The 19,186-nt window shown below is 56.2% G+C and overlaps 1 protein-coding gene across 9 annotated transcripts in view; it reads right to left on the minus strand.

The window, feature by feature from the left end:
* Positions 1-19,186, minus strand: part of ZNF516 (zinc finger protein 516) — a 114,511-nt gene that overhangs the window by 81,173 nt on the left and 14,152 nt on the right. For 3 of the 9 annotated variants that reach the window (XM_046024248.1, XM_046024250.1, XM_046024249.1), the window contains exon 2: positions 18,957-19,076. The exons of 4 other annotated variants lie outside the window; for them this stretch is intronic. The gene's annotated coding sequence lies outside the window, so the exon portion shown is untranslated. Of the gene's footprint in view, positions 1-4,478; positions 4,596-18,956; positions 19,077-19,186 lie in introns of all 9 variants that reach the window. 2 more of the 9 variants (XM_046024251.1, XM_046024254.1) reach the window with 2 other exon arrangements.

The following is a 19,186-nucleotide window of genomic DNA, read 5'->3' on the forward strand; positions in this document are numbered from 1 at the left end:
GGGAAAGTGACCACAAAATACAGCACAGCAGGTTTGGGGGTTTCCGAGCTCACAGGCCCCGCGCCCATGCCCCAGGCCCGGTGAGGGGATCAGGGGCTGCACATGCGGAAGAGTCCTCCTGTCTGTTGAAGGAGCACACGCAGCCGGTGGCACCCAGAGACACAGCAGTCACACCGGTTGCTGCAAACGGTGTCCAAGAACAAGACGACCCAGACGCAGAGTCGGGGCGCACCTCCAAGCCTCATGGCGGGTTCCTGCAAAGCCACAGCGAAACCCAGAGTTACACTGGCAGCGGGCTGGTGCGATCGGACGTGTGTTAATTCCATCAGCACTGTCCCCCCACCACCCCGCACACGGCAACGCAGAAAGCTCTCGAGGCCTCCTCCATGCGTTCAGCACAAGGCCCGCGAGCGGTTGGCCGGCACTGCCAGGCGACAGACCAAGGTTCCAAAGGGCCGCGTGGGCCCAGGTGGGAGCCCAGGGCACAGCTGGGAACAGGTGGAGCGAGGGCGCCGAGGGCCTGGGGGGCTGCTCTTGTGTTCTGGGGACTGTGACATCCACGCTGGGGCCACTGGCTCCCAAACATCACTCGGGAGTCCAAGTTTACAGAGACAAACTCTAGAAATGCCTCTTCGGTGAAAGGAACGGTGACTCGTAACCATACTGTCCAACACCCACGTGACACCCACGGTAACAGGAGTCTGTCACCGAGACGCTGGATGACAGTGCACAAGCCAGGTCTCTCGTGAGCACAGACCTCCGTGGGAGAGAGAAAACGGCGGGACCCGCCCAACCAATCAAGTTCTGCAAAAACAAAACACAACTGGTCTGAAGTATGTTTCCAACTCAGCTACTGGAAGGAGCTCCTGTCCCGTCATGGACGGTCACTATTAATGGCCAGAGGCCCCCTTTACCTCCGCATCTCCCTGACCCCAGAAGGGCCACGTCCTGCCTGCGCCCACCGTCCCCTGCTGGAGGAGGAAGGGCAGGGCCGTCCATCTGCGATGCTGTGACACGCACGTACTGGGAAAAGCCCACGCTCTGTCCCCGCAGGAAAGGACAGCGGGCTCTCCTCTCCCCTCACGGGAAACAGCAGATGCTCACTGCAGGTCCGCTGCATACCAGACTCCCTGGGCAGCTGACGCTGTGCACGCACAGCCCTCTCTGCCTTTCTGAACCCAGGGGGTACGCACCCGCACCCCTTGGGGGGAACCTGGATGACCGCCGGAGAAACGCAGGCCAAGGAGTGAGCACAGCCGAGCCCCTTCCTCGACTAAAGCCCCCCAAAGCACGCCTCTCTGGACCGGAGATAACTAAGAACATTCTGGTCACGCACGAAATCAAACAAGCTCCCCAGTGCGGAGTCCCATCACCTGGCGCCTCCGGGGACAGCACCGCCCCCAGCAGGGGGGAACCGACCTGAAGCTTCTAGGCACTCACCACGTAGTCAGCAGACGCCATAATTTCAGGGGATGGCCCACGGCCCCGGAAAGTGCACACAGCACATTCTCGCCGGACACGCGACCAAACCCTAACCGGCATGTCTGTCCGTGCGCTGCAACGAAAAGGCACCATCACGGATCCCCGTGTGGGGTTTGCGACTCCAACCCTCAGTACGAATGCGGGCTTCTCCGCTCTATGCTTGAAGTCAGACGGAGCCAGTCACAGACACATACGCTTCAAACTACTTTTGATTTCCTTATATTTACACTGAGCTTTGTTTTTTACATTTTTTCCAAAATCGGTCTGTAGCCCGGAAGGTGCCCGGCCACAGAGCGCGGGGAGGCTGGGCGGGTCGTGCCCGTGGCGCTGGCTGCCGACTGCAGCAGCACCAGCCACAGGAAGGGAAAACAGCAGCCCGGGGCTTCAGCTCCATCATGGCACTAAATGACGCCAGCGGGGCTCACGGAAGCAGGGAGAGGCCCTGCCAGGAAGACCACACACACGGCAAACAAAATGATGCTTCCGTCGAAGCCCGCGTCCCACCACGTGCGTGTGGCAGAGAACAGAGATCGGCCTGAGTTCCTCGCCTGTTAACCTCCTGCCCGGAAAGTCCTCAGAAAGGAGACAGGTCAGCGATCTTCGCCTTTTTCTCCTTAACCTGAACCTGCCTGCATTTCAGATAAGCACACCAGGACCGGCCTTCTCAGGTAATGACAGCTTCCTCCAGCCAGTTCTAAAATCTCCTAAGGGAGACCTTTCCGAACTAGGACCAAGAGCCAAGCGTTGCTTTCCGGAGACGCACACACAGGCTTTGACTCGGGGCCTAGAGCAGAGGCCCTGTGGATCGAGTCTTGCCATCCAACAGGGTAATTCCCACTCGTATCACACTCTGAAAACACAGCTCCACGAGGAAACACATGGAAAATACCACGGTCCTTCCGGGGCGGTAAGCTCCTCACGCACTAGCCTGGGCCTGGCGCACACGGCGGCCTCCCGTGGGCACGTGACAGTCACACGTTCAGCCAAGCTCCGCTTGCAGTCCCAGCCCTGCCGTGACCGAGCTCTTCCAGAAAAGCCCCCTCAGGAGGAAAAACTGGCAGGAAGAGCCCCTGAGTCACGTTCTTCTAGAAGTTCATGGTTTTCTCGCCAGCGCACAGACGGGCGACACACTCCAGCTTCCAGGCACAGAGCCTCGGCCTGCACAGGCCAGCGCCCCAAGGAGCCTCTTCTCACAGAGGGGCTCCCCGCGGAGACCCCAGCCCCGAGGACCCTCTGGAGGCAGAGGCGGCCACGGCCCGTGCGGGGGTCACCCGGACACTCGGGCTGGGCCGGGGCTTCATGCACAGCAGGACAGCAAGCGGAACCAGACACCTGCACCGAGGCTGGTTCCCTGTCTCTATTTTTCTGGAAGGGACAGGAACTGATTTTTAGAGCCATCAGTGACGGTTCACCGCAAGCACAGAGCCAGGGAGACGCGACTTTCCCAGCGGGACAATGGTCCCCACCACCAGCAGGCCCCATCTCTCTATGCAAGAGGCAAACCCTGACAGCGTCCTCAGGGGTCTGCCTTCGCATCCCAGCCTCCGCGCCCCAGCAAACCCCTAGCAGGACATCCGCGGGGGTGAGCCAACGAGACCACCTGCAGCCTCCTCACCACCAAGGCGGCTAAGGGCTCACGAGGACCACACTGTTTGAGGGGCCCTGGATCAGCCCATGTTCTTGCGGCCAGGGAAGGAGATTTAGGGGGAGTCGCTTGCCACGTGCAATTTCTATAGTTGTCAGAAATGTATTCAGGGAACGCTTCCCCTTCCTGCATTCCAAACGCAGAGTAAGAAAATGTACATTCAGTCCTCCGGCCTGTGCTGGTCTCCGGTGGGCACTCAGTGAGGGGAGGGTCCCTTCCCCGTGTGGCCCCAATTCCAAGATTCAGAGGTCGTGTCAGTGATCACGAGGAACCCCGCTGTGGGAGTCCCGAGGTCCAGATCCGAGGTCCGGTCACTCACGCCGTCGCAGCCGTCCACCAAGCGCCCACCTCAGGCCGGGTGGCCCCACGTGCTGCTCACACCGGGGCAAGTCTCCGGCTCACCTGGGCCCTGGCGCCTGCACAGGGAGGGCCTGGCCTCACCCCGCTGGGTAGAGGCGCTGAGGAACGTCCCTCCTCCGACGCTCCAGCCAAAGGGTTTCCCCAAATCCAGAGATAAAAACCTACAGAGCTCTTTTTCCATCCTCTGTGGCATCAAAATACCTTAAAATCAAATTTCCTCTTTTTCTTTGTGCTTTTAAAGTGATTTTTAAAGTGTTTTTAACCCCAGAAGAGCTTTTGGGGTTTCCGTGGTGGGCCTGGGGGCCCCATGGGGTGGACCTCACGGGCTTCAGTTTTCCAAACCTGGAGGCACCTTCCAGCCGTTTTAAGTCAAACTATTTCACAACGTGAACCAAATGCCGATCCACACCGTCACCGGAGAAAAGGAAAGAAGAGTTTGTGCACCAATACATCTCCTTATAAGGAAGGCAAGCCCGACACTCTCCAGCTTCCAGAATGTCCCCGTAGGTAAGACACAGACACCGCGGAGGCCCAAGTCCACGCACGTCCCACACACGGCAGGCAGACAAGGACGGGGACGGCTCGTGGCAGACGCGCCCAGGGAAAAGAAAACACCCCCCCCCCCCGGACACTGACGGCCACTTCCTCCGCGAGGGGTGGAGGAAAGGAACGTCCCGAGTGCAGAGGCCACGGATGCCCACAGCGCCTCGCTGCCCACGGCGCTGCCTCCCGGAAGGGACCCCGCAGCCCCGCCGCGCCCAGCACGCAGCCCCAACCGCCTGCAGCGGACGTGGCGCAGACGTGGGCAGCAGAATCATCCCGCTCCCGACACGCGGCGTCCTCCGAGCACCACGGCCCCAGACGGCACAACGCTCAAGTGTCCTCCCCACAAGCCCCGAGCAGCCCAGGCCCCGGGAAAATTCCCACGAGGTCGCGCTCCGCCTTGGCCTGACTCCCGCCTCCTGACCAGCAGGGGCTCTTGTTCACTTACTTTCCCATTTGCCGTCAAACACCTGTTACCGTCTCCCTGCTGTGCAGGACTAGCGACCGACCCAACGCCGAGGTCAGAGGGAAACTCTTGTTTTCTTTAGCACTTTCGACCCCAGGTCTGCAAAACACAAGTCCCGAGCACTGAACAGGAAGGTGTCCTCGTCGACCTGAACCTGGCTTCCCTGAGACAGGGTCAGAGAAGCAAGCAGACCCGCCCGTCACACCCCGTTCGCCACAGCCCCCCAGGAAAGGCGCTCGAACCCCCGCAGCCCCTCCCAGAGCCCGAACTCCCCCCAAGCCCCAGTTTCAACAGATGACAGGTTTCCCTTTGAGATGTTACTTTTTATTCTTCCCCAGTTTACTTACTGTTGGTTTTTCACTGGTTTTTTTTTCAAGTGAACTTTTTAAAAAGTTTGCTATTGCTTTTAAGAAAAAAATTACCTGCTGCAAATGCACAGACACAAATGTTCTCAGGAGACACAACAGCACCCCAGGGCAGCTCGCGGTGGATGCCAGTGCGCGGACAGGAGGCTTCTCCGCCCCTCGCAGCGGCCGTCTAACCGCGGCCCCGGGCACCCGGCCGGGCCGGCCGCATCGCCGAAGACCAGCCGCGGGGCTGTCCTGCCGGCGCTCTGTCTGTGCACGGCTCGTGCTGCTGGCCACGGAGCGCCGAGCCCTGCGGGCGGCTCTGCCTTCTGCCTGGACCACGGATCTGAGGGGCAGGACTTCCACGTCTGCCCAAACTCACGAAGCAGACCCTTGGGTCAGGGCTGACTGGGACCCGCAGGCTGACCAGTCCCGGGAGCACCGTGCCCAGCGCTGGAAGCCCGTCATCTATGTCTCCGCTTCCTCGGTTCTCGAGTGCTCGGCAGGGGTGCGGCTGTTCTCATCCAAGCGGAAAGGCATCCGTATACCCTCTCCACCCGAGCAACACGCCTGTTTCTAGGAACGGGAAGACATGGCAGGGACCCCCCCCTCCGCCGAGTCGGCGCTCAGGCTGGCTTTCTCCACGGGGTCACACGACAGGTCTTCACGTCCAGGCTCGGGACCCAGAGCTCCTGACGGCGTTACGGCACGTTCACGCAGCCCCTGGCCGTGTCTCTCGCTGGTGGCTGGGGGCTCCAGAGAAGGCTGGGAGGTGCCAGGTCACTGGGACCAGGAGCGCAGAGCCCCAGCAGGGACCGGGCCGGGGGCGGGGCACGCAAGGCGTCTTCTGCACCACACGCCCGGTCACCTCATTTGCAGAAACGTTCAGATTTCCCTTTCTCTTTCCCATTTTTAAAAAAACTTGTTAGCGATGTGTGGTTTAAGGCCCGAGCTGCATCACGGAGCCCTCAGGACGCTGGGGCGGGGCCGGGGTGGACGGGCAGCAGGGCCCCAGGTGACCCCGCACAGAGCTCTTCAGGCGCCGGGCTCCCGGCAGACGCCACAGCCCCATGCACAGCCTGGGCAACCTCGTGCAAACCGCTGCCGACGGCGGGCCTCCCGTGCTAGGGTCTGTTCGGTGAAGCACTAGCTTTTTTCTGACTTAGTTTTCCTTGCCTGAAACCGACATTTCAGAGTGATGGCGCTGAGAGGCCTTTTCCTGCCTCTGGACACCTCGGGCAGCAGGAGGAAGAAGAAACAGAAAAGATTTTATTCTTTGGCACAAGTTCCTCAGTCCAGGAAAATCACAGGAGAAAGAAGCCTTTGAAAAACCCCATGTACCATCCCCTGTGGGCCGAGGACCCCGTGTCCGTCGGAGAAACGCTCTGACGGGGCCCCTTTCCGACGGCCCACAGGAGAAAAGTTCCAGAACAAACCGTGATATGCAGGAGGAGGAGACGGAACCCCAAGGGCGGTGCCTTGGGGAGAGCCGCCCTCCACCTCCTCATCAGGACGCACTAAAGCCATGAGAGACGAAGGAAGCGGACCTGGAATGACCAACATGCACGAGTCAGTTGCCCAAGAACTGCAGGGTGGACCCGGCAAGCAGAGCCGCTCACGTCCGTGTCTTCCTCCCGCAGACACACGCACCACAGCCCACCTGACCAAGCCTCCGCCACGCATCCAGGGCAAGGACAACAAGGGGGACGTCTGTGGGGTCCGCCCAGCCAGAGGGGGCCTGGGTCCTGGGACAGCAGGAAATGTGGAGGGACAGAGGCAAGGCCCGGGGTGCAGAGACGCTGCCGCACACACGTCCACCTTCCAGATTGAACAAACGCTCAGCTCGCACAGGGGACACTGCGCCGAGGGGCTGTGGGAACGCCGTCCACCCAGACTTACGGCGAAACTACAGTGAAAGGACACGGCCCTGCATCACCCAAATAATACAACGTCCGGAATCTGCTTCTATAAGAGCTCTTCGCCTTCTTTAAATAACACAGTGTTTGCCTGTTAAGAATAAGTCAGCGAGGATGCCTGGGTGGCTCAGTGGGTTAAGCCTCTGCCTCCAGCTCAGGTCATGATCTCAGGGTCCTGGTATCGAGCCCCGCATCCGGCTCTCTGCTCAGCAGGGAGCTTCTCCCTCTCCCTTTGCCCCCAACTTGTGCTCGCCTTCTCTCAAAAATAAATGAATAAATAAATATCTCTAAAAAAGAAAAGAACAAGTAAATAAAACAAAATTACGGAGAGAAGGCCAGCATATGATGGGCAGAGAGCAGTCCCCAAACAGAGGTACGTGATGCCGTGGAGCCGTCCGGACAAAGAGATGGACATGCCCCTGATCTAGGGACACGCGGGCCCTGGTGGCCTCCCTCCAAAATCTCCCTGCAGTCCCTGGCACCCCTCCAGGCGGCTGTGGCTCAGACACACAGGGAAGGTGCCCCCCGCGCGCCAGGTACTGTCCCAGTACAGTGCAGCAGCCACACCCACCCTCCCCTCCTAACAGGGAAACGGGCACAGAGAGGGCAGGTGCACTGCTGAATGTCACACAGCACACTGGTGGTCGGGCAGTGCGGTTTAGGGCTCGGCCCCTCTGACCAATGATGGGGAGTCTGGGCATGGAGGACGCAGAGCGGCGCACCACATGTGGGTGCTTCGGACGCCACCCTGCAGAGGGGATGGAGCAGAGTGGGGAAACCCGGCGGCAGGCACAGGCCCGTGGACGACGAGCCGTGCCAGAAACACAGGGTCCTCAAGGAGGAAGAAGAAAAGCCCCCTGCCTCGGTCCACGCTCTCCTCTGCTCGCCGCACCACCCAAATCCCACCTGAGAAGGGCACAGGCAGGAACTCGGGGGCCCCAGGCCCTGTGACCCAGCCCATCTCCCCAGGGGACCGACTCCCCTTCTCGCTCTCCACAGCCCCGCTGACCAAGCCCTGCCGGAAACTCCCAAGGTCCCGTGGGAGCAAATATTAACTCCAGCTCCTGAAACCCGTCTTCCTGAGGACGTCGATCCTTCAGTCCTCGCTGAGCTATCAGGGCCCTGCGGACGCGCGGGCTCAGTCCCAAGGGCAAGGAGAGGTCGCAGCCACCCCCCCCCCCCGCCCGGACGCTGCTGCGTCACTTCGGGAGGCCATAGAAGCACACGTTAGCACAGGCCCTTCATCCCCTCGGGGTGCGGGTGACCTGCTCTCATGGACATCGCCCGTCGTGCAGCCCGGCTGCCGCACGTGACCGCGTCCGCTGTGGAGGCCCCTCTCTTCTGCCCGGGATCTGTTCCAGCGTGGGAGGGCGGACACCAGACATGAACACGGTTCAGGACGCCAATCGCAGCCACGCACCAGCGCACGCAGAGGACCACACGGGATCACACGCACCCACGACGGGTTCCAGGGAAAGGCAGAGGACAATCCATTTGGAGATGGGCTCCAGGACATCCAGGGACAGGGAGGGGCCAGTCTAGAGGCAGAGCACGGGGAAGGCAGAGGGGACTCCACGTCGGGGGGTGGGGCTGGTGACGATGTCCTCGCAGGGACGTCCAGCACGCCCTCCAAGCACACCGGGAGGACGGAAGTCATGCACGGTCAGGGACACAGGCCAGGGGACAGGCGGTCTAGCCAGGAGGAAGGCCGTCACTGCTGAGAGCACCTTCCATCAGACTCAAAACGACACGGGAAGCCCCCAAAGCCCAGGCATGAGGAGTTGACAAAGAACTGTCCCGAGAGCCCCAGAGCAAAGACAGGGACAGGGAGACGTGAGGCAGGGGCCGTGGACCTCAGGCCCTTCCAAGGGAAGCGTTTTATGGACAGAGGCTGAGTTCAGGGCCCATGAGACACCTGACAGCGGGGGGTTGGGCAGAGGCCTGGAGCCGGGCCCAGGACGTGCGGTCAGCCAGCGGCAGCTCCAGGTCTGCGGATGACCATCTCCTCGACGCTCGGGGCCGGGACGAACCTCAGGACAGCTGACCCCACTCCTCCCGCCGCAGAGCACCAGCAAGGTGGCAAAAACAGAGAGGCCGCGGCCCAGTCAGGTGACTGCCTCCCTGGCCCCACCGAGACGGTCAGCACCGCAGGGGCATGAACGGCCGGGTCTTCCCCGGCGGCCGCAGGTGACCCCACGGCTCAGAACACACAGGCCGGGAACTGGAGCCCAGGGTGCTGGCCCAAGTCTCGAGCTCCGCTCACCGTGACCTGGAGAAAGACACAGCTCGTCGCATCAATTTAGAGTCTGGGCCCCAAAGCCCTTCTGCACCGTGCCCGGGCAGCCTCGGTTTTGAAGCAGAAGTTTGGCAACTTCCTGCGTTTGCGGACGCGCTGAAACTGTAAGTACATTCAATTCCTGATTCTTCTGTACCAGATAAATGCACTTCCACGCAGGAAGGAGCCACATGCCTCCCGGCCTCCCAAGGTGGCCTCAGGGAGGACAGGCGGCCAGCAGGGGCGGATCTCGAACTCGCCCCGCGGGGCCGAATGGCCGTCCCAAGAGGACAGGCAGGCGGCGCACCCCAAACTCCTCCCGGAGGCCGCAGCAGCAGCCGGCCCGACGCAGACAGCTGGGGGCCATGCGGACACACCCGCGTCCCACACAGGGCAGCCACCACGTCCTCGGACCACTGGGATGCTGCAGCCACGAGACCGGCTGGAGAACGCTCTGGCGGCCCGAAAGCAGAAAGGTCCAGAAACGGGGAAGCTCTGCTTCCCACTGTCACAGAATCAAGTGTGTCTGAGGTAAGAGATGCCAAGATAGAGACTGGCAGTGGCCTTCAGCGTCTGGGACGTGGGGCCGGCCCGCGGCCCCTGAGCAAGAAACACCGTCCTGGGAGCTCCCGCTGCAGTGAGACCCTCACTTGAGGGGAAGAAGGAACGCGTGGACCCCCCGCCCCGGCCAGTTCTCCGGGCTGGTCCTCAATGAGCAGCTGAACGGATCGGGTCCCCCCCACCCCCATCACGCATCCCGGTGTCTCCCGGCCGCGGGGGCCCTGCAGCCACAGGGAAAGGCCGACCGGAGGCACAGAGGGAGAACATCGCCTCCCACTTCCCACAACACGCACCAAGGCACTGACGCTCCCTCTTGAACTTGGGGTTCTTGCTAACAAGCTCCAAGTGCTCCCACAGGTTCAGCCCTAGATGCCCGAATGTAAATCCCGGACGTGGTCCAAGTCGGCTGTGCCGTGCTTCCAGGCTGCCTGGAAGACAGTCTCCGCCTTCTCCCTGCAAAACGTACAATCAGGAAACCGCGCGGAGCAGTTAAGTCACTCACCCAGAGTTCCACCCACAATTACTATTATTACGGATCTGCCGTCCTGCTTTTCGTAGGACGGAGAACGCGACACTCCTTCCATCTTTCTATTTAGAGTGTTCTTTAAAAATAAGTTTCAGGAAAGTTCTATGAATGTGTGTATTGTACCCGGTGGACAGTTACAAGAGAGTACTCATGACTTTTGGTTACATATTTTCCCTTCTACTCTGAAATAACCAAAAACCTAGTAATAGTTTCCACGACTGCATTTAGGGTAAAAGTGCGTTCTTGCAGCGTAACAAGAAATTAAAATTACCAGGTTGGGCCAAGGGAGGACACTCACTCTTCAGATAAAAGGAATGGTGGTGACGGGAGTCCTCTGACCAGAAACCGTAATATTTTTAAAAACAAAATTTAATGTTGGGATGACACAGAGACTTCACGGCCTATTTTTATCCTCTTCCACTTGAAAGCTCTGGAGTCTGACAGGTTAAGTCACGCTGTCCTCAGAAAACCAGACGTGGTCAACTTAGGTTTCTCTCAACTGATATTCATTAATTATAAAAAAAACAATGTAGGCACTAAGTGTCCACTCAATCATCACTCAAATGCCAATTTTTACATTGTATCTGCTTGGCCACAATCAAAAATTCAAAATAAAAAGACAGAGATCATAAAAGCCTGAAGTCAGTTACAATGCCTTCATATTCTATTCCCAGAAAAAAACCACAACACAGAACAGAAGTACTATTTACAGGCATCTAATCTACGGTTACGCATACGTAACTATATTAATCTTGAAACAGCATTATCCCGAATGATTAGCTCTGTAGACATCTGAGGTCATCACCAGAATCCTGAAGAGAGATTTTTCCCTACACGAGGTCAATTCTCGTGCGCCAGACGTGGAACGGGCTGTGTGGGGAGCACCGCGTCACCCTCCACATGCTCAGCCGGCTCTCCGCGCCAGCAAGCTCACAGAAACCCATGGCTTTTTTCTTGTTTCGCAACTTGCAGCTGAGCTCTAGAACAGGCTGGGAGTCTCACCGCACAGTTGTAGGTCGCGCGCATACACAACATAAAGGAGAGCTCTGGAGATGGCACGTCTCCACCCCATGACAACGCATGTTCCCAGACCACACCCGCTGTCACCGCTTGAGAAATTCCAAGTCCGAGTTAGTTGAGACACAGCGTCTAAGCAGCTCCACAGCCTCTGGACCCGAGGAGCCCTGTTCTAAAGCAGCTTCCGAACGTCCCGCTCCTTCCTGCGGGAAATTCCACGCGGATCCTATCCTGTGCTTTCCAGCTGATTGTAATCCATTTCATTTTCTGCTACAAATATTTCACAGGCAACCATGGCCAGAAGGGCTCCCGTTTTGACCGAGTTCACATGAAGAACGTCCTACCGATGATTTCCGATCAGTCCTGCGTACTACCAGGCTGATTCTGCCCGGAAAGTGTTTCCCCAAAGCTCAAGAAGTTCCCTCGATTTCCCTTACTTTTCCAAGCGGTGACCTTCTTTACAAGTATCTCTGGAAGCTAGTGAATGAAAAGACACCTTTCCAGAGCTGTATCCCACCCATGACAAAGATAACGATTTACATAATTCCTAATCAATCTATTGACCAGAAGAAATAAGAAAGAGGAAAAAGAACACTATTAAAAACTCTCATTAAAGAAAAAGTTAGCAGAACACAGGACATATTGTCAGTCCAGACACTATCACATTCACCAAATCCTCAACCCTCCGGACTGGGAAGGAAGGAGCCCCCAGGCGCCAGCCCAGGCCGCGACGAGCTGAGCTGCATCTCTCCCATCACGGCTGGCGGGAGCTCTCCCTGGCCCTTACTCCCACGGCCTGGGACTGGACATATGGCCTCGGATGTGTCCTCTGAATCCGTGGCCCGTACTGTTCCCGCAGGGACATGAGTGCCTGGCAACAAGAAGCCTGCAAGGGCTTCCCTGGCTGGACAGCCTGTTCCATGGGGGCGCACGCCAGGCCTCTTCCTGGAACAGCTCCATGGCCTCACTTCTATCATTGGACAGATGTTCAAAGCAGAGCCCCAAGTCCACCAGGGCTTCCCCGAGTCCTGGTCCAGCAGCCGGCACCCCTGCCAGGTGTTGGAGGCTAGACCGTAATCCCCGTCCAGGCGCAGCCTCCGCCAGGGCCAACCCAGAATGCCAGGGCCGCGTCTCCCAGCCCCACACTCGCCATACCTACAGAGCCTACATCTCAGCCTGTGGCCTGCTTCAACAGGGCCACCTACCTGGTGAGGGGATCACTATCCCTACAGATGCACATGGGGATCTGGGGTCCACCCGGGCCTCCCCCAGCCTCACAGTATCTGGCACATGGCCAGCTCCCCAGAACCTCACCTTCCAAAGGGAACCACTCGTTTGCAGCCCCTCTTCCCCCCACCTCTCAGCCTCTGGACTACCCCAAGCACCAGCCTCCTTGGATCGGTCCTGAACACGCCCCTCCTCCAGTCTCCGCACTGGGGAACCCCCTGCAGCAGGCCACCAAGGGGTCATGCAGAACACATCCCGCCCACCAGGGACAGAGCCTCTAGCATCCACTGCCATTTGCACTGAGCCCAAAGTCGTCCAGATGATCCAGAGTCATGACTAGCTGCCCACAGTGACCTCTGAAACGGCTACCTGCCGCCCATCACACATGCACGCACACGCATGCACGCACGCGCACCCATGCTTACACACACGCACACCTCAGGGCTCCAGCAATACCAAACCTCTCCCAGGCGTGGTTCCTGTCCAGCGCCCTTCCCTGCGCGGGGATGGGGCACCCTCACCGGCAGGTCCTTTACCATCTCCTTGGAAAGGCAACTGGGCCACGTAAAAGATGACTCAAAGAACTCAGAAGAAACAAGAATGAAAGAAGTATGACAAGTATCACTACACCCAGAAAGCACGGAAGTATAAATATAATCACCCGCAATCTACAAAGAAAATAAACATGCAAAGCTTGTGTTTCCTGCAGTAAAATATAACGTAAAAATCATAAATGTACGCTAGACTACAACAACATCCCAAAAAGGAATTGCAAGAGAGCCACGGGGAGAGGGGAGGAGATGGAGAAAGAGCAGGAAGGTAATAGAACTTATTTCTTCATCATCTCCAAAGAGGAAGTCAAATTATATGGTTACTGAACCCGATAAATTGAGAAACACGGGGTTAAGCAAAAGCTATAAATATAACCACCAGCATAACTAAAAACACTGGACTTTCCGCAGGCTACCTTCCAACTTCAAGAATTAAAGCATAATCCGTAGATCAATAAACAGAAAATAAAGAGAAAAAGGAAGAAAGTGTAAAGAAGGTAAAACTTATTTTTAATTAGGAAAGAGGACATCTGTTTCAGCAGAATTACAAATGGAACAAATTTACCCAGGAAGACTCCAGGATGCGGGAAAATAGAAGTCTAGCTGTGCGCTCCCTACAAGAGACCCCAAAGCTAAGGGACGCATGAAATCGGGCACAGAGACAAACTATACCAGGAAAATGCAAACAAGAGCAACGGGGAGAAGGAAAGGACCATCAAAAGTTTAACTCACAGTTTACAAAGCACCACATGGCACAACAGTCATATTTATTAAGGGTAAAAAAAAAAAAAAATCACAAAGAAAACAGTGGTCCTTAAAGCTGTACGTCCAACCACACAGAACAAAACTTCTAGAACACCCATCCCAGCGAGTGGACAGGAAGACCCACAGGAGAAAACAGAGGCGGGAGAGATGATGAAACGTTCCAAAACCTGGACCAAAAAGGAAAAATAACAGAGGGCTAGAAGGAGCTCTGAGCCCATGAGCGCCACGATGACTCGGTACCACGACAGCAAATGCTAACAAGAAAGAACAAAACCAAAACTCACAGAAGTTCAGCCACTTGGAAAATGTTAAATTCTCCGTAGCAACACCCGTGGCAGGCGCAATCAGAACTCAAACCCAAGACCTCTCCCGAAACTGATCTGTCAAAATCTACAGGACACAAAGAGAACTGAAAGGTTAGCTCCAGCAATTAAAAATAAAGAAAACATATAAATGAAACACTCAATTCAAAAAGTAACAAAGAAACCTCTTAAATCTGCGTTTTAAAAAGTGGCAATAAATAAGAAAAAAAAAAAACCAGTAAAACTGATAAATAAAATCACTAACTATCCCTTTCAAAGCCCCAGTGAAGGAGTTAAAAGACTAGCCAGCCTAATTTAAACATTTTTTTAAAAGGCAGGATTTGGGGGAATTAGAAGAATGAAAACTAAAATACTACAATGTTTTTCCAAACTCTGGTTGAATACACTTAATAAGAAATAATGAAAGAAATGACGGATTTTCTAATAAAATATAAATGGTTCAACATTTACTCCAGAATCGACAGAAAAAGGAACCAGACTAATAATCCCGAAGGAAATCAAAAGATCTGTTGTATTCCTCTAGCGACTCCAATGCGAAAAAGCCGCCAAACTCACACATCTTTTGAGAAACGACTCAGATGCAGCCATTTCAACGCTGCCAGAGCCGAAGGAATTCACAGAAATTTTAAGCTGTAAATAAGATAAACAAAAAGATACTTGCAGCACCAAACACAAGGCTACTGTCCTAAGAAAGCAACAAAGTATGGATAACTGGGTGGGAAACTGACCAAGAAAATAAGCAGGCAAGTCACAGGAGAACTGAAATAATCAGCAAACACGAAGAAATGCTTAAACTTTTTAACACAAAGTATTTCCCTGATTCGCTGGCCAAGACTTAAAGGACCAATGAGACCAAGTGCCGAGGGAGAGGGCCGTCACTCCCGCCGAGGGAAAACGGCATTCCAATACCGCTGTTGAGAAATCTGGCCGTATCCATCAGTTGAAATGCCCCTTCTTGGGGCGCCAGGCTGGCTCATTCAGTAGAACACGAGACTCTTGGTCTTGGGGTCGTGAGTTCAAGCCCCAAGGCGGTCACAGAGCTAACTTTAAAAAAAAAAATAAAGAAAAAAATGAAATGTCCCTTCTTGACCACAATTCCACCCCAGGGAACTTATCCCAAAGAAATATTCCCCCAAGTACACAAAACTGTATATTAGAGAGGTTTGCCACGCCCTAGGAAAGAGCGGAAGGGACACAAACGTCCAGCAAGAGGGGAGAGGATGAAGGAGGGCACCTTGCTTGGGCAGACGTCCAGCCGGTGGGTGCTGGCCGTCCCTACTGGCTGCTCAAGCCACAGCCCCCTCAGACAGGTCAGAGCTGGGCCACACTGGGTGCTGGGCACTGGGAAATCATTACACCGTGTGCAAAGAACTGCAATTTACACATCCCTTGAAAAGAGTAATTGTGATGTCACACACACACACACACACACACACACACAGAGTTGAAGGAGCGCCTGGGTGACTCAGTCCGGTAACGTTGGAATCTTGATTTCGGCTCAGGTCATGAGCTCAGGGTCATGGGACAGAGCCCCACATGGGCCCTGGGCTGAGCAGGGAGTCTGCACGAGGACTCCCTCTCCGTCTCCTTCTGCCCCTCCCCCAGCTCGTGCACACAAGGGCTCTCACTCTCTCAAGTAAATGTATCTCCAAAAAACAATGAGCTGCAGAAAAACTCACATATGGCCCCATTTTAACGTTTTAACTTAAAGTTTACATATTAAAAATCTTAATACATTTACTAAGCTCATGTATTTCAATGCCTAAGACAGGGATGGGCCCAGAGAAGGCACTCAATGAACAGTGACCGGCGCACACTCTAAAATTAATATGTGTTGTGAAACGTCTGATATAGTCTTTTTTCTCAAAATGCAGTTTCCTCTTTAAGTTGTAAATACCCTGAAGGCAAAAATGAGGAAAATCTGTAGTCTCCAAACTATGCATTTTGGGTAATTATCTTCAAAGACATAGTTTAATTTGGGCAAGAACACTAACCCTACGTTTTTGGCTCCAACTAAATTGCTCAAACACGTTGTGAGAAATCAAGTAAAGTGTTACCTGCTGTGAATTCCACACCGCCCACCCCACGCCCCCTTCACAGCGCTAAAGAGAAAGTGTGCATTTTCATGCCATTTTGTGGACTTCTCTGTAACTTCTTATGTAAATCTCTGTGCATCTCTTCAAAGCAAAGCACATTTGTCTCTCTTCACCCACTAATGCAAGAGATATCAGCAGTCTAAGGTATAGGGTACCAGCTGTCAACATTTCTGTGTGGTTAAATAATTAACCTGTGTAGCTTCGTATTAATTCCCTGGAACAATGACAGTTAGATCAAGGCATGGCCAGCAAAGGGACTTCTGCAGTAGAAACTCATCACCATCCCAGGGTTCAAGAAAGGAACCACACCTGTCCCCAGCCGCTGCGGTGCCCAGTAACGGGAAGGAGGATGCAGTCCCTTATCCTTAGCTCTAATCTGACTTCTTAAAGTGAATTAAACAAAGTGACTTTCAAATAAATACGCAAGAAACGCTGCCCTCAGTGACTCCCTGTAAGCCTACAGTCCTGGCCTCCGAGACCAGCCACGGCTCTCCCATGAAAGGGTGTTTCAATCTGAAGGCTTTCCCGTGACACGGAGGTCCCGTCCCACCAGCAGATCCTAAGGCAAGTGAAGCCCGAAATCCCACATGGCTGGGCAGAAAGTGCCTAAGCTCCCGAGACCCCCGGATGCATGGCCAAGAGGGGGTGACCAGCGATGGAGGCTTTAATGCTTTTCCAGATAAGGCCCACCTGTACAGTCGAACTCACTGAGACACACGTGGGTTGGCAAATGCCGCGGAGGGTCTCCGGCGCACACATGCACGCGGTGACCCCGACCGCGACGCCCGCACTTCCCCAGCCTGCGGAGACGCCCTCTGGCGGGGCCCTGCTGCGGGGCGTCGGGAAGCGGACCCCGGGCGCAGGCAGAGCGCGCCACTACCGCAGCAGGCCGGCCTGGCCTCGGACTGTCGCCCCGCTGACCACAGGCGTCCTCTGCCCTGAACTGCTGAGTTTTCTTAACTCGGACGCTGCTACTCGCACAGGGCGGCGAACGGAATCCCAGCGTGTCCGCAGCACCCAGCCGTCAGAAGGGGCATCTCTGTGACTGATGGGACAAGAAATGGAACGTGACCCTCCGCCCAAGCAATGAACTTGCTGACCTGCGTGTCTGGATTTCCAGGCAGGACAGCAGGTAAGCCACAGAGGACAGCACCGGCCCCAGAAGGACAAAGCCATCTGACCGGGCGTCCCCTTGAAAACGCAACGACACTGAAGGCGCAGGTCCAACAGCTGTCTCGGGGCGCCGGGGGCGAACACCAGCGGGGCTCTGTCTCCTCAAAACAAGGCTGGCTTCTGTCCCTAAGTGCGGCACATGACGAGCCCGGCCGCCGTCCCCGGCAACTGTACGCTTGTCAGCCCCCCTCCCTGCCTCTCCCCTCCCCCAGCCCCCACCCCCAGAACGCCCCACCGTGCAGTCCCTGAGGGCTGGGACGAGGCCTCTCGGCACTCGCCCACACACCCACCCACGCAGGGACAACCCAGGAACCAGACTGCAGACTCCCTGTGGGGAGGACGGGCCAGAAACCCCGACGCGGCGTCTCACCCGCAGCCTCTGACGCGGGGTTCCTTTGCTTGGCGAGAACGACTCCGAGCTTCCTCCTGAGGAGCAGCTCTGCGGAGCCACTGTGGTTACCCATCTCGGGGACATTCATCTTTGTTCTTGTTCACTCATTCGTTCCATTACTACATTTAAATGACCAATTTAAAAAGGACTGATCAGATATACTAGCCCAGATCCACTCCAAAGAGGAAGGCTGCTGCCTCTCCGCCAGGCGCCCGACCTCACTCTCCTAAGCTCCACTGCAAGGCCCCCAGGGCCCGGACCCCTCTGCCGGGCCCAGCCGGAAGGGGGCGTCCGGCTGAAATGCCACCACCCCAGCAAGGAAGGACAACAGGACACACGGGCTCCGCCCGGGGTCTCGCTCCCGACGCCCTGCAGGCCCAGGAGCGAGTCCATGCCACAAGTCGTCCATCTGCTGTTTGAACTGCGAGGCCAACAAGACTAAAATGCGGCAAAGTGCGGTAAAGCCGGTTTAACTCTTAGAAGGCAGCATAAATAATATCTACCTAATTGAAAAAACAATGCCTACCTCTCTCCTAGGACACAAAAGCAAGCAAGGAAACGGCAGACGCTGTTTTTAATGCACACAACGTAGGAAGAACCAGTCGCTCCCTGCCTGTGTCGGCGCCAAGTGACCCCTCGGTGAGACCGAAAACCACGATCCTCCCCCAGTCAGTGGGGCTCATCCCCTAGTCAGTCCCTCTGTGACCGGTCAGTGGCAGCGGGAGCTGGGCCAGGCGCCCTGCTGGCCCTCAGAAAGGCCGGCATCTCGTCCCTCTTCCCGGATGACAAAGTGAAGGCACGCCGGGGCTCCATCACCAGCCCCAAGTCACCGCTGGATCCTGGATTCGAGGCCTCACTGCCTCACACTGAAATTGCTTTCGCCACAACGGCGATGCCAGACTGGCCCACATGAGGAGAGGCCGGATTGTAGGGCCGGGAGGGGGGGGGGTCCTAACAGCAGGAACACGGGACGATCCCCACACACAGCACATCGTCCCCCCCAGAGCACGCTCGATGACACCGGGAACCGACAGAGGCACACACAGCGGGGCCAGGCTCCAGCCTCCTGGCCTTCCTCGCTGCCTCCCCTGGGACGTACCCCTTGGCCCCCAGCACCCCCACACCACCGCCACTGGCTGCTGGCCCAGGTCTCGCAAGCGCTGACAAACCACCTTTCCTCCTCCCCTTCCTGGGGAACTGCTAAGGTTCCCCAGAGACATTCCCAGAGCATCGTCCCTCCGCGTCCTTGCGGGCAAACAGCTGAGCTTTCCCAGCGAAGATCTCTGACTCACCTCGGTGACCGCCTTGGTTTGGGGCGTGTCACCTCAACCCCCTACAGCTGCCCCGGCCCGGTGGTGGCCTAACAGGGACCAGCTGCAAGGGTTGGATCCACACCAGATTTCCAAGACGCGCTGCAAAAGCAGAACAAAAAAAAAAACAAAAAAAAAAAACCTCAGTAATAATGTTTATGTCATTCACATGTTTGAGTAACAATTTGGACAGACTGGGTTACATAAAAAAT

Source organism: Meles meles, chromosome 12 (assembly GCF_922984935.1).
Source record: "Meles meles chromosome 12, mMelMel3.1 paternal haplotype, whole genome shotgun sequence".
NCBI classification, from domain to species: Eukaryota; Metazoa; Chordata; class Mammalia; order Carnivora; family Mustelidae; genus Meles; species Meles meles.